Here is a 14,207-nt window from a genome sequence, read left to right as displayed (position 1 = left end):
TTGTATAGAATTGTATGTGCCCTTCGTCAGGCCGTAATACCCAGTTCTGCGTAGCTCAACCAAGGGAAGTTAAGACCAATCATGCGAAGAGCCAAAAAATGGGGGGCATCTGAACCCACCAGACGCACTTAACCTTCCCAGAAGCTGTAATAAGGAGCTGCTACACGGAAACCCTCCCTATTGGCTGTCTGCTACATCTGTCATTGTTACTGCATGGAGAGTGTGAGTTATCGGCTGGGCAGAGCTGGAGGTTAAAACCGAACACTTTTTGTTTGATTTACCGAATGCTTTAATCTTTATGAATTGCAATTTCCTGACATTTCTTGAGGTATTTACCACAGAAGTCAGTCATTTACATCACAAGTCTGTAATTTTACTTTTTAGTGCGGTAATAGGTTTAGTGAATTGGCATTTGGTAAGGTGATCGGCAAAATCAGCAGTTTTCTGCATTACCGAATGCAGTAATGCTTAGTGACAGTATTATTTAATGACAAAATAGATTGTGGTCCGCACTGTCTTCAAAGGTTAACAAACTTTATTGTATCAAAAATAATAAAACATACTGCTGTAGGACAGCAGTAATATGTGTTGTTATTTTTGATACAATAAAGTTTTGATAGCCTTTGAAGACAGTGCGGACCTCAGTGTATTTTGCTGCTTTGTGGATCCTGGCGGTACCCAGGTGGAAGGCTCTGCACGTCTGACCCTTGGAAAGGTTATGGTTTACTGAGTGCGGTTCCACAACTCAAAAAGTAATATTTAGTAAAACATTTTGGTAATTTACATTACTGATATTTTACTATGCACTATCCATTCTCACTTGAATCCTAGCGGCCAAAAAACAGGCGCGCATAACTTACACAGCGTGGGCCCCCGGCAAAATAAAACAAGTAGGGCCCCCCCTCCCGAACACCTCCCCCCAACGAACGTTCAGAGCAGCAGCAGCCACCGGAGCATATACTTTGCCTAATTCTGTCAGGACAGGACCTCTTCACTGCTCCGTGTAGCTGTGACATGCAGCCTATTAACTTGCGGCCCTCCCATCACTCCATGACATGTGGGAGCGAGCACACACAAGGAGCTGCCACTGCTGAGCCCCTTAGCTGCCCCCCCCCTGCTGTTGCTCGCAGGGGCAATTGTTATGTCATTGAACTAAAACTACCCCCGAGGCCCCTATGTCTAAATCTTATCTCCCCCCAGTGCCTAATGCTAACCCCTCCTACCCACTTAGGACGGGACCTGACCGACTGCTATTTATAGCCGATCATCTATGATCAGCTGCAACCATTATATCCTGTGTAATAGCGCAGATTTGTGCAAGTGGGAAATGACATACAGTGTGATTGGCCCCTAAGACTTCTCTAATTCTGTCCCCAGAAAGCTCTTTTGTGACCTCACATCAGTCACTCCAGCACTTCCTGGATCACAGATCTTATTTGTAAGCGGCGTTATTCTATTATTGCTGCATAATAGGCACTTCTCCCTGTTTCTCCTGTGTCACATATTTAATTAAAGATTCAGCTAATTACAATTCTATGCAATCCTGCAGAGAGTTTCCTGCCACAACTTTAACCCTTATTACGCACAGTTCCCTGTTTACTATAGATGTGATTAATTAGCTGTTAGCTGTGAGATGTGCCGCTGGCACAGGGGGGAATGATAGCACATGCACAGCATGTTGGATAGGCCACAATCAAGCTTTGGTCAAGGTACATTGGGCATTTTTATAGCACAGATACCTTATATACTTGAGTATAAGCCTAATTTTTCAGCACAAAAAATGCGGAAAAGTTGCCCACTCGACTTATATGTGAGTCAGTGAAGCAGAACAGATGGTGGAGCAAATTTTGTTACTGGCAGAGGAGCGTAGGGATTGTGCACTAGTGATCCTGCTCTTGCCATCTGGCTCCCTGTTGTTTCCATGGCCTCCATCCCCTGCAACATAGTGTGCGGAGTGTGCTACTCAAGACTACCTGTGTCCCCTGGCTTGTGGAGCGGAGTGTGCAAGCAACATGTCAGCGGTGCAATGATCGGGGATTCTTCCTGTGTGGCAATCGCTGTGTCTCATATATATGATGCTATCTAGTGGTGTCTTGAGACAAAACTGTATCATCCTTGGAGCACATCTGGATATGGGGAGGGGGCTGACTTGTGCTGGGGGCACATCTGGCTGCTGTGGAGGGGCTATACTGGGGAGAAGGCTTATATGCGAGTCAATCACTTTTTCCTGGTTTCTGAGGGAAAAGTGGGTACCTCGGTTTATATGTGGGTCGGCTTATATGCAAATACAGGTAGTCCCCAGTTAACAAACGAGATAGGGACTGTAGGTTTGTTCTTGACCTGAATCTGTTGTTAAGTCGGAACACTGTGCCATCTCTGCCCCCTGTGCCTCCTCTGTGCCCCCCTGTGCCTCCAGTGTCCCCCTCTGTGTCACATCTGGTCTCTGTACCTGCTTATACAAAATTAAAAGCCATTTTTTCTATGAATTTTTTAAAATCGATTTTCTCAAAAACTACAAGTTCAATTTGAAAAAAATGTTTGGCTTGTTCCCATGGAAACACAGAATCCACGCTGTTCGTATCAGCGGGTCATTCCTAAGTCAGGCGTTCGTAAGTCGGGGACTACCTGTATATACAGTAAGTCTTCTTCAATATGCAATGTGTAAACTAGGGGTATTGCTAGGATCCTGGGAGATCCGGGGCACCCCTGGGCACTAGGTGAGTGCTCAAGGGTGCCCTGGCAGAATACAACTTGTGAGGACAGAGCAGAGATAGAACTAGGTCAAAAGTTCATGGATTTTAACTCTGGGACTCTTAATAGGCTGTCATTGAACAGAGACAAGAAAAAAATTCAATCTACTTCGAAAATGTTTAAATATAAAATAACTTATCTTTTAAAAAAAGTCATTATTAGTGGTACGAAGATAAAAACATTTGTTTATTTCATTAGCTTATTTTCACCTCAGGTTCACTTTAAAGCGGACCTGAACTCAGAACTTCCTCTCTGCTCTAAAAGATATGCAAGAGCTTAATAATCTTTAAAGAAAAACGTTGGTTTTTTTTTGCTGCAGCTGATACAAATCCTGCAATAAATCTCTCCTGTTTCTACTTCCTGCTTTCATGGAAGCAGGCATATTGTTAAGAAGGTGTGCTTTCAAATGGGCTTATCTGCCATGGCAGTCAGCTGACATAGGGGAGAGATTAAATTACAACTTGTGATTAGTCATAGATGAGGGTGAATTAGACAAGCTAAACTCTCTAAATATATACAGGGTGCATTTCTCTATGTTTTCTTTCTGTCCTGTGCAAGAGTTCTTTAAAGGGAACTAGAGACGAAGCACCCTTGTGTATTTTACCATATATATCAGTAAGAACATTAGAGAAAACACTTACCATGCTCAGGGTTTCATCCTCACTGCTAAACGTGTCTGTTATCAGCTATGATAAGAATCCCGGACTGAGCATTCAGTCTGGCTTTGCAGGGAATAATTATAGCTGAGTCATTATAGCAGAGCCACAAGGGGGCAGGCTTTGGCTTGAAAAGACACCAGAGAACACAGACTCAGCTATAATCTTTCTGTAGCAAAGCTAGACTGAGTGCTCAGTCTGGGATTCTTATCAGAGGTGATAACAGTCAGATTAAACAGAGAACAATGAAACAAAGAGCAGATTAGGTGTTTACTGTCATGTTCCCACTGATTTATAAGGTAAAATACAAGAGGGTGCTTTATCTCTGGTTCTCTTTAAAGCCTGAAGAAGAGACAAGGCAAGACCCGAAACATATATATTGGGATTTTCTCTTGGCGGACTCAAAGCGCCAGAGCAGCAGCCACTGAGGCGCGCTCTATAGGCAGTCTTGCCCAAGGTCTCCTACTGAATAGGTGCTGGCTTACTGAACAGGAGAGTCAAGATTAGAACTCTGGTCTCCTTTGTCAGAGTCAGAGCCACTAACCAGTACACTATCCAGCCACTATAGAAGAGTCTGTCTAGACAAGAAACAAGCTGTAGTTGTTGCCTATAAATACAATATTACACAAGAGCCCCGAATAAGGCCTCATCTGTCTGCAATGCCGTTACTCTCACTACTTCCTCATTAGTAGAAGTAGTGAGAGTAAGCGGTGTCGCAGACAGAGGAGTCCCAGCAAGTGAACTTCGCTTGGAGCCCAGAAGTAGGTGAATTATTTCTATATATATATATACAGTATGTGGAGGGGGGAGCACGGAGATGGGCCCTGAGAAGAGGGAGAGAGGAGTCGGGTCCCCCTTCCCACGACTGAGTCCCAGTGTGCCTGCAGCTCCCCCCACATCACCTATACTGGGGACACCTATACCTGGCTACCTGTACTGGTGCACTTATATACCTGGTTACCTTTACTGGGGACACCTATACCTGGCTACCTATACTGGTGCACTTATACCTCGCTACCTATACTGGAGGCACCTATACCTGTCTAACCTGGTACACTTAAACCTGGCTAACCTATACTGGGGCACCTGTACCTGTCTAACCTGGTACACTTAAACCTGGCTAACCTATACTGGGGCACCTGTACCTGGATACCTATACTGGGGCACCTATACCTGGATACCTATACTGGGGGCACCTATATCTTGCTACCTATACAGGGTGCTAAATATTGCATTGTAAATTACATTCTCGAGTCCAATTCCAGGGCACAATTTTTACACCCTTGCCCTGGGTACAATTTAGCCTAGATACTGCCCTGAGTGTGATTGTTATTAGACAAAAGTTCTGCTGATATAAGTTCTCATATCTACTGGTGGAAGGTGGTAGTCTGCATAAACTATTGTCCGATGTACCACAAATCTAAAGCTATAAGGCTAAAATAACTAAAGGGTCTGTTATAGATCTGTATGCATCAATAGAATAGTTAAAGTACAGGTAGTCCCTGACTTATCAACACCCGATCTACAATTCACTCAAAGGAACTACCCAAAAATGTGAAATGTGAAAAAAAATAATTCAAAAAGACCATGTAGTTTATGAGAAAATCGACTTACCTCACAGTAGCCTATAGGCACAGATGACCTAGCACCCTAGACTTCACCCTTCATGAACGTACAAACACCCGCCGAACCGTAGTTCTAGATGTCCCAACTGTCACTTCTCTCTTGCTTCCCCTCCCCGTCATACGTAGCTACAGGTGCACCTTAATATTGAGGGTACTTCTGGCTGTCAAATACTAAGTAGTTAGAGGTGCCCCCAAGCATTAGATAGTTAGAGGAACCTCAGGATTAAGCAGCTAGAGCTGCCTCTGGCTAATGAGAGATCTCGTCAGTGGAAAGAGCAGGGTGAGTAACCTCTCATCAGAATTCTGCATAGAGAAGGAGAGAGGGAGGTGTTCGGGGAGAGGAAAGAAGGCTGCCTTTCCACCATCATGCACCTGTAGGCAAGTGCCTACAGAGCCTTATGGTAAATGCAACCCTGTGGGTTAAAGTACATTTTGCAGCAGTACACTGAGGGCACAGGGGGGCAGAGGTGACACCGAATGGGACACTGGATGCACAGGGGGCATAGAGGAGGCATAAGTGACAGAGATGGCACAGTGTTTCAAATTATAGACAGATTTAGATCAGGAACAAGCAGAGCCGGGACAAGGTCCTCCAGCACCCAAGGCTGAGACACCAAAGTGCACCCCTCCATCCTTCCCACAACAGCCATCACACACTGATTGCTATTAGCCTAAGAGGTGCCCCCGGGCCCCCAACCCCCCAACATCTTAATCTCTAGTTATCTGACTTGCAGTCACTGCCATGTATCCCCTTTCCTTATTTCTCTTTGCTTCAAACACAACAGGGGAATGATAGCTGAGTGATCACTGCGTCCCTCTTACACTGCGCCCTGAGGCTGGAGCCTCTCTCGCCTCTGCCTCGGCCCGGCCCTGGAAACAAGCCTATAGTGCCTATCTTGTTTGTTAACCGGGGACTACCTGAACAAAACTGATTTTTGAAAGCCAGAAATTGAATGTGAGGTTTTTGTTTTTTTTAATTCAGAACTTTCCAATACGCAATACATATCAGGCAGAAATGATGTGATTTTGCCACCAGCACGGTCGGTATGGTAGATTTGTAATGCATTCCATCATCTCAGAAAGTTGGGGACATTCCAGGCCCTCTGGTAATAATTAAACCTGGAATGAATGCTGATGTAAATCAATCCGCCTTACACAAATAGCAGGTAATCGTGTCAAAGGGGTTTAAAGATGCATCACAACAGCGTACAGTAGAATGTAATACATTTTTAGGATACCCAATTTTACGTTAAAGTACTTCTGTACCGACGTTTTAAGACCTGCAAAAAAAAAAAAAAAAAGCACCACCGCACAACTCACCTACTCCTGGATCCCTTTGCTATCTTATCCGCCCTGTCAGCTCTCCCTTGACACCGCCATGCCCCCCATATCTGCCGGCATCTTCACCGCTTTGACGCCGACACAGAAATTAACCTGAAAGTACTTCTGGGTGAGCATCATAGTGATGAAGATGCCGGTGCTGTGTTTCAGATTGTGATGCCTTCATGCGCATGCTCAGTGGCACATTTTCGGGGGGCTAGATTACTATTCTCCCTCTAGGACGCCCAGAGCGGATTTACCATAAGTTAGGGTGACCATATTTTGATTTCCAAAAAAGAGGACGATCACAACAGCACGTGGGCGTGGTCATGGGTGGGGCCAAATATACAAGACCTTAGCAGTGTGCTGTTCAACTTCGTGGGCATGGAGGGACGTTTTTTTTTTCCAGACCACATGGTGAAGGGCCGGCCAACCACAAAATGCAATCAGATTTGCAGAAGAATTTCCCACAAAATGCAATGAGATTGGCAGCAGATTTCCCCACAAATGTGCGGACAAGGTATATGTCCGCAGTAAAGGTTAGATAGGAATATGGCCCCAGTGTAGGTTAGATAGGAATATGGCCCCAGTATAGCTTAGAATCTCAGGCCTTTATGCTCCCACAGGCTGGCCACACAGCAGAGTGACTTCACTGCTAACTCAGGCCCTTATGCTCCCACAGGCCGCCCACACAGCAGAGTGACTTCACTGCTAACAACTCAGGCCCTTATGCTCCCACAGGCTGGCCACACAGCAGTGACTTCACTGCTAACAACTCAGGCCCTTATGCTCCCACAGGCTGGCCACACAGCAGAGTGACTTCACTGCTAACTCAGGCCCTTATGCTCCCACAGGCTGGCCACACAGCAGTGACTTCACTGCTAACAACTCAGGCCCTTATGCTCCCACAGGCTGGCCACACAGCAGAGTGACTTCACTGCTAACTCAGGCCCTTATGCTCCCACAGGCTGGCCACACAGCAGTGACTTCACTGCTAACAACTCAGGCCCTTATGCTCCCACAGGCTGGCCACACAGCAGAGTGACTTCACTGCTAACTCAGGCCCTTATGCTCCCACAGGCTGGCCACACAGCACCAGCGTGACTTGAATCAATTCACTGACACTGACAGACTGAACTCAGGGCTCAGGCTGTGCTGCTGAGCTGCTCCTACATGTCACACACATACAGCCCTAGTGATCAGCCCAGCGTGAGTCCCGTTGAACTCAGGCTGTCTCTGGCTGTCTCCACCCCTCTGCTCTGCAATTTGCTCTGTCTCAGTGGATGGGGGCGGCTGGAGGTGGAGCAGAGCAGCAGGAAGGGATTGACTCACTGCCTAGCCCGAGGAAGAGCCGTTTGAGTCAGGAGCTGAATGAGATGAGCCGAACACTGGGAGCCCAAGCTGCAGAAGAACAGCTTGCAGAGAGAGAAGATCCACTGAGGCTGAGATGAGCCAAACACTGTGAGCCAGCGACAGAAGAACCACTTGCAGAGATCCACTGAGGCTGAGATGAGCCGAACACTGCGAGCCCAAGCAGCAGAAGAACCGTTTGCAGAGAATCTCTGCAAATGGTTCTTCTGCCTTGGGCTCGCTGTATTCGGCTCATCTCAGCCTCAGTGGATCTCTGCAAGCAGTTCTTCTGTTGCTGGCTCACAGTGTTCGGCTCATCTCAGCCTCAATGGATCTCTGCAAGCTGTTCTTCTGCCACTGACTCGCAGTGTTCGGCTCATCTCAGCCTCAATGGATCTCTGCAAGTGTGTTCGGCTCTCCGGACAGATCAAATATCCAGGAGGACAGCCCGGACAGGTCTGAAAAAGTGGACCTGTCCGGGCAAAAGAGGACACATGGTCAGCCTACCATAAGTATATGGAGGTTGAGTAGGTAGGCACCAGATGCCGGCTGACGTCTTCTATGCTTCACCCCTATTATGGCTGTGCTCATGAAGATCCGATATTGTATGGCTATAGAAGAGAGAGGTCGGAGCACCGGCTCATGCACATAGGAAATTTATAGGTGTTTTCATAGGCAAAAGAACATTTACAGCAAGCAAGGGAGGAGATACCGGCCTTACCCTCTGGTCTCTGAAGAAGCGGCAGTTGCCATGAAACGGCTGTAAGGCCGGTATCTCCTCCCTTGCTTGCTGTAAATGTCCTTTTGCCTATGCAAACACCAATAAATTTCCTATGTGCATAAGCCGGTGCTCCGACCTCTCTCTTCTATGGATTTACCATAAGGCACTGTAGGCATGTGCGTACAGGCGCCTAATGATGGAAAGGTGGTACACTCCCTTCCCTGAGCACCTCCCTCCTTCCTTCCCTATGCAGAGTCCTGATGAGTGTGTGAATGAGCGGTTACTCACCCTGCTCTCTGCATTCCACAGACCAGATCTCCCGTCAGTCAGGGGCACTACTTAATTCCTCTAGCAACCAATACTTAATACTGAGGGTGCTTCTGGCTACCTAATACTAAGGGGCACCTGTAGCTACCTATGACAGGCAAAGCAAGTAAGTGAGAAGTGACAGCTGGGCCACTTGTGACGTGGTTCGGCGGAGTTTGTAGGTTTATGAAGGGCGAAGTCAAAGGTGCCAGAGCATCTGTGCCTATAAGCTCCTGTGAGTTAAATCCAGGACTGAGGATGCCATGGGCTCTGGGGTAAGGACAGGACAGAATCCTACTGCGCATGCGGGCAGCGCAAAAATTTAGGGAAGAACAAATGGACACAGCACCAGCAGATACAAGAAGGCATGGCAACGGAATGGGAGAGCTGACAGGACGGAAAGACAGCAAAGAGATCCAGGAGGAGGCGAGTTGTGCGGTGGTGCTTTTTTTTTTTTTTTTTGCAGGTCTTAAAAGGTTGGTGGTATAAGTGGGCATGATTGGAAAGGATAACTGCCATTTCCTCCCCACCCATATTCAATGTTCTAGTCAATCAAAGATTTCGGCTGACTAGAACAGGGACCTCTGGGGCGCTGGACTGAGAGAATGGTGCAGTGACATGTGTAACCACACCATTCAAACAACAGCACCTAGCATAATCAAACCCCCTCTCAGATTAGGGGTTCTTTAATTATCCAGGTTTCAACATCATTCCTTTATCCTGTATATTGCTGTATATTATTGGTATGTAAACCCACCCTTCCAGTGATGTTCAACCTAGGCTATGATGTCACCAAGCCTTCTCCTCCCAGTGCATTCTGGGAGACCAGGTGTTTTTTCTGCTCCATACGGAACACACAACAAATAAACATTCCCCAGTGATGCATCTTGCCAGCAGTAAAGCACAATTTGTATAAAGAGGCACCCCAGTGTGAATAAAATTGGATTAAAAACAAGATAAAATTGAAAAAAATGAGGTGGCTTACCTAAATGATGAGATCTTTGTATAGACAAATAAATATTTATTTAGCACAGGCAACGCGTTTCACGGGTCTAAACCCGCTTCCTCAGGCCAATAACAGTGCCAATTGCAAATAGCCGATCAACAAAGGGAGCCTTTTTTTTTGTCTCCAGAGTCTTTTTCTCTAGGGTGCTGAGACACCCCTACTACTCCACGTTGCCAGCAGTAAACATGTCGACACCGGTGATACATTTAAGAGTGTAAATCAGGGTAAAAAAAAAGGGCGCACATAGATGTTACTGTAGTTTTGTAAATCTACACCGATATTGCTTAATGTGGCCACCTAAACATTATATTCCAACCAAGCATTTAAAATATGGCTTTTAATAATAACTGCAAAATCATTACTACACTATATTATTGAAAAAAATCCCAGCGAAAAAAAAAAAGTTATTTTTGTAATGAGATACTGTTGTGTTTTATGGCCCAGCTAGTAGCTACAACACCTGAAATAAGTACGAGGTTAGTGTCGTCAGATTACTGCACACAGTGGCATAGCTAAGGAGCTGTGGGCCCTGATGCAAGTTTTACAATGGGGCCCCACAAGCACTCTATACATAACAATTGATACAGTGCACCAAACCTGCCAATGGCAACTACAGTGTCAGAGGTGCAAGAAGGGAATGGGGAACAGTTTGTTTATGATTACCACTATTCAAAGTATCTATAGAAGTAATTATTATCAGCACAGGACCAATAGAGAGCTAATACTGAAGTTGAGGGAGGGCCCTTCGGGGGCCCCTCTGGCCCAAGCCCCGATGCGGTCGCTACCTCTGCACTCCTGCTACGCCCCTGACTGCACAGTGAAAGCACCAGATCTACATATTAGTTCTGCGTCAGTTGCTTACAAACCAATGAGGTTTAGGGAAAGAAAATGAGATACTTACCTCGGGAGGGGTAAGTCTCTGCATCCTCCAGAGGCTTTCCCTGTCCTCCACCAAGCCTTTCCAGAGCAAGCCCATACTGCGCCTGTGCAGTAGCACGGACCAACTCAGGGGTTTGGTTATTTCTGCCGAAGTCCAAGCTGTCGACAAGCCCTTACAGAGGACAGCGCTGGAACAGCCTGGTGGGTCTGCACCGAGGGCAAAATGTGGTCCATTAAGCCATTTCTGGTGGCCCCCAAAGCTCTCTACAGTTGTTAATTCCAGAGGCTGTAGCTGGGGTGCCACATGCAGGGGCCAATTTATGTCGCTGCTCTGCCTCCCCCTTTGTTTACCTGTAGGTTATCAGTAGGTCATCAAAACCTATAGGTTTTAGGAATCAGTTTACATAGTTACCTAGATTGTGGTGTCCATCACGTTCAACCTTGTTTGCTTTACATAAAGTAAAGCCACAAGGTTGATCATAATCAATAGATTAAAGGGTGATGTTCAGCATCATGCTTAACTATACTTTATTCATCTTTGTGGTGTAAATGTAACTACTTGCCGACTGCTCCACGCCAATTGGCGTGAGCAGTGTGGCAGCCCCAGCACTGGTCCACGCCGATTGGCATGAACGGCTGTCTATGGGGCTAGCAGGAGGTCGCATCTCCTGCTTGTTGGGGCGGAGCTCCACCCCGCCTTCAGTCTCCGAGCGGCAATCACCGCTCGGGAGACTGTTAGACGGTGAAACGAATTACTTTGTACAGCGCTGCGATCTGCAGCAGCGCTGTACTGGGGACAGCCGTGTGACACAGCTGTCCCCCTGGGACACGGGGAAGCGATCCGCTGTGATAGGCTGAAGCCTATCACAGCCGATCGCAGTGATTGGCTGGCCAGAGGAGGGAGGGAGGGAAGAATAGAAGAAAAATTAAAAGAATAGTAAATTTTATTACAAAGTTCATAAAATAAATATTTAAAAATAATAAAAAAACACCTGGGGGGGGGGGGGGGGGGGCGATCAAACCCCACTAACAGAGAGCTCTGTTGGTGGGGAGATAAGGATGGGGGGAATCACTCGTGTGCTGAGTTGTTCGGCCCTGCAGCTTGGCCTTAAAGCTGCAGTGGCCATTTTAGCAATAAATGTCCTGGTCACTAGGGAGTCCTCAAGTGGTTAAAGCAGCAAAATTATTTGGTGTTTTGTTTTTTTAATAGACATTTAATTAGGTATGCCTAGCTCGCCTAAACTGAGTTTCTTACCTTGAAAAGGCAGGATTGAATTCAGTATAAAAATTCAAATCTCTTCTGAGCTCATAATGTAATTTATTGATGAAGTTACCTTTAGAGGAGTTTTTTTTTATAATGATGGTATGATGAATGTTTACTATACTGCGCTTCACCCTTCCTCTGGACTGCCCTCCCACAACACATCCATCACTCGCCAACCTTTGTTACCTTTAAACGCTCTCTAAAAACTAATTTGTTCCGACAAGCATATGCGCTACCTTAAGCCACTTCCCTTTGTCCTAAGACCAAATTGCACTCCTACTAGATATCCTAAAACACACAGCCTCTATATATTTGTTGTGTACTACCCCTCCTCTTGTTTCCCCCCATTCCCTTTAGATTGTAAGCTCGCAAGGGCAGGGCTCTCTCCCCCTTTTGTATCTTGGAAATCATTATACATTTTATTCATCATGTTACTTTTATCACTGTCATTACCAATTCTATATTTTGTATTCTATATTTTGTATCATTTTTAGTTTTTTTTTCACTAATTATTTATCTTGTATATTGGTGTACACCATTGTCTGTATTATTATGTGTAAAGCTCTCCTCTGTGGGGTCTGTTTTGTCTTCAGACACTACTGCAGCCAGACTCTGCTGGCTGCTGTTTGCAGAGTTTTTCTGACATTCACAATGAGTGATCTGTTCATTTTGCATTTCATTCGCATTCCATTGTGGTGAGGCTTGTTATTCTGAATCCAAGTGCTATGCTGTTTCCATGGATATGCATGAACTTATGAGATGCAGGCTAAGTGAATGCAGATTGCTGCCTTGTCCTTTTACAGGTCTGTCTCTGATTGGTGCGTTCATCCATAAATGTCACTTCCTGCTTCCCCGCCCGACATTTTGTTAGTCTTTGGACTGCAATTCCTGGGTCAGACTTCAGTTAGATCTTAGTGCATTGAACCCGGCAGGACCCCGGCATATTTGCAAATAGCTAGAGTTATTGTATATTATTGTGTATATTGTAATTGACCTTTGATAGCTGTAATCAATAGTATATTACATATCAATTGTATTTATCTGTGCATGACTTCTTGCCTGTTTCTGACTGCTCCTTCTGCCTTGCGATTCTGTACCTCTGCTTATCTGACCTTGTTTCCGACTTCTTGCCTGAAACCTTACTCTGAGCCTGTCTTACGATTCTGTACCTCTATCTGCTCGGTTGTTGCCTACCTGATCTGTCTGACTATCCTCACTCACCAGTGGGCCCTCGCCACTGGAGAGGTTACCGCTGAGCCTCTATCAGCAAGTTACTGTTTGCACCAATCACTACACATACTGGTGCCTCTTTGTTATTTTCATTATTGCATTAGTGTGTTCAACGCCTGTTTGTTTGAATACTCTGCCACCAGTGGGCTCCTCCCACTGGGGCTACCGTCTTGGTGGCGTTTGCCACTTTACTGTGCACTAAACACGTGTATTTCTCTGCCACCAGTGGGCTCCTCCCACTGGGGCTACCGTCTTGGTGGCATTTGCCACTTTACTGTGCACTAAACAGCTCTGTGAATGAATGTCTGTTCCCTCAAAGTCTGCTATCAGTTTGACAGACATTCATCTGACCTATTGCAGATCTGTTCCTGTTACTGTCTTGTTAATGTATTCGCTCATTGCTGCATTCGCATTGAGCAATTTTTGTCTGTCATCTGTGGACTGTTCAGAGGATTTGTCTCTCTGTGCTCCACAGCTCCACCTGCTGGATGGGTTTGTTCCTCCACAGGTGTGTTCCACCATTACTGGGCTCCTCTGTCTGAACGCTTGTGGAGATCTCCTCAGAGTCAGCGTACACGCTGTGCGCTGACCGGGGAGATCGTTTCCGCAATCGTTACATTATGTACCCCATGTTTGTTGCTTACTTTGTACAGTGCCATGGAATATGTTGGCGGTTTATAAATCAATAATAATAATAGTGATCCTAACTTAATACTAAGGTCAACGTTAACATTGCAAGTAATACACACAGTGAGAGTGTTAAAGTCCAATCTTAGAAAAGAAAAAAAGGAGAGCAGCACACTGTGAATGAGGATGAAACCAAACAAGGTTCAAATGAAGAGGTCTCACCTGGTGATTAATGTTGGGGTACCCCATAGAGGTCTGTAGCACTTTTGTTCCACTTGCGATGGGGACTTGGCCTGAAGAGATGTCCTCAGTAATGTGTTGAAGAAATCTTTGGGGGTATTCCATCATCGAATCCGGTGTATCAGTGGCGTAGCAAAGGAGCTATGGGCCCTACTGCAAGTTTTACATTGGGCTCCCCAAGCACTCTATACATAACAATTGATTGGGCGCACCAAAACCTGCCAAGGACAAC

General features: G+C 45.9%; 1 gene segment (V, D, J or C); it reads right to left on the bottom strand.

Annotated features, from left to right (window-relative positions):
* The window catches only part of LOC137535945 (T cell receptor beta variable 10-2-like), a 102,794-nt gene extending 88,825 nt beyond the window's left edge, over window positions 1-13,969 (bottom strand). The window contains exon 1 of the V gene segment in view: window positions 13,958-13,969.
* Window positions 13,970-14,207: the final 238 nt, after the last annotated feature.

This window comes from Hyperolius riggenbachi, chromosome 10 (assembly GCF_040937935.1).
Source record: "Hyperolius riggenbachi isolate aHypRig1 chromosome 10, aHypRig1.pri, whole genome shotgun sequence".
Lineage (NCBI taxonomy): Eukaryota > Metazoa > Chordata > Amphibia > Anura > Hyperoliidae > Hyperolius > Hyperolius riggenbachi.
This window is presented reverse-complemented; position numbering and strand designations above follow the sequence as displayed.